The sequence below is a fragment of the Elephantulus edwardii genome, unplaced genomic scaffold (genome assembly GCF_000299155.1).
Source record: "Elephantulus edwardii isolate Elephantulus edwardi_28Jun2011 unplaced genomic scaffold, EleEdw1.0 scaffold00008, whole genome shotgun sequence".
Classification (NCBI taxonomy): domain Eukaryota; kingdom Metazoa; phylum Chordata; class Mammalia; order Macroscelidea; family Macroscelididae; genus Elephantulus; species Elephantulus edwardii.
This window is the reverse complement of record NW_006399758.1, coordinates 694760-696370: the sequence shown is the minus strand read 5'-3', so window position 1 is coordinate 696370 and position 1611 is coordinate 694760. Positions and strand designations below refer to the sequence as shown.

Sequence of the window (1611 nt, the reverse complement as noted above, 5' to 3'; positions counted from 1 at the left end):
GGCACTGGGTTCAGGGTCAATTCTGGAGTAAAACTAAGTGTTGAGGTTACCTATAGGATAGGGAGCAAATCTAGAGAGAACAAACTTGTGAGTTACAAATAGAAGGGCTTTGAGGGTGTTGCTTTCAGATTTACTAGGGGAGAGGGTGGCAGAAGGTGGCCTAGATAACATTCTCTGGATACTGTAGGCATTCTTTTTTTATTTTTTTCCTTCCCCACCCAGGGGCCAGATGGCACAATCTGGGGACTGAGGAGCTCACCCTGAGGGCCACGACGGCTCGCCCCTAACCGGGGGCCGAGGGTAGCCTGCCCCGGGCAGAGGGCCGCGATGGCTCGCCCCAAGCTGGGGGTGAATTTCAGTAATCTTTTAAGTTTCTGTTAATAGTTTTATTTTCAAGTCTTTGTGTGAGGTATGTGCCTTTCACTGAAGAAAGATTACAATATCTATACTAATTCTGGTGTCTTGAATTTTATGTTACTTTTTGGATTTTAAGCACAGTTTTAAAAATAGTATTTTTATGGATTTAATCATAAAAGATTCTGCAAGTATATTCTTGAGATGGTGAGTAACGCGGCTGTGAATTGATATACAGATGTGTCTCAGTTCTAATTTCCTTCGGGTATATTCCAAGCTGTGGAATACCTGGGTTATTCGGAGTTTCTGTTTTCAGTTTTTTGAGGAAGCACCAAACTGCCTTCCAGAGTGGTTGTTCCATTTTACAATCCCACCAACAATGTAATAAGAGTTCTCACCTCTCCACATCCTCTCTAACATTTATTACTTGTCTAACCTGCTAACCTTTGCCATTGCTACTGGGGTGAGATGGTATCTCATTGCGGTTTTGATTTGCCTCTCTCTTATTGCCAGTGATTTTGAGCATTACTTTATCTTGTCTGTTAGTGTGTATATATTCCTCTGTGAAAAGTCTTTCCATGTCTTCAGCCCAAATGTCCGAACACAACAGAATGGATTGAGAAATTGTGGTACATTCACACAATGGGATACTATGAAGTACTCAAGAGCCATGATTTCGAAAAATACTACATACATTGGGAGAGACTGGATAGCTTTATGCTGAGTGAACAAACTCAGTTTCATAAGGAAAAATACTACATAAGACCATTATTGTAAAAATAGAAGGATAACTAGTAAAACATGCATGGAGATACAAGGGGTGGGGGGGAAGAGGTGAGAACAGAAGGGTGAGGATGTATAGGGGCAAAATCACAGGGTTTCACAGTTTGGTTTATTGAGGGAGTAACGGAAATGGGAAAGATAAGGTGAGGACCTGAAAAGACAAGGTAATATTGGGCATAGTCCAATGGTGATTAATTTTATAAAATGGAATGAATAAGAATGATTGTATGAAATACAATGTGAAGGAAGAATAGTGTGAAACACAATGTATATGAACTTTGTAAGGAAACCAAGGTGGTTCTTGTTGTTGTTGTATGCCATCAAGTCACCTGTGACTCATAGAAACCCTATCTACAATAGCCCTAAACCCTGCTCTATCCTGCGCCAATCTTACTGTCTCTGACACACCTACCTACATTACCCCACTCACTGAATCAATCCATCTCATCGAGGGTCTTCCTCTCTTGTGCTCTC

General features: G+C 41.2%; 1 protein-coding gene across 1 annotated transcript in view; it reads left to right on the top strand.

Moving 5' to 3' along the window:
• Positions 1-1611, top strand: part of SPIDR (scaffolding protein involved in DNA repair) — a 404690-nt gene that overhangs the window by 94669 nt on the left and 308410 nt on the right. The window lies entirely within an intron of this gene.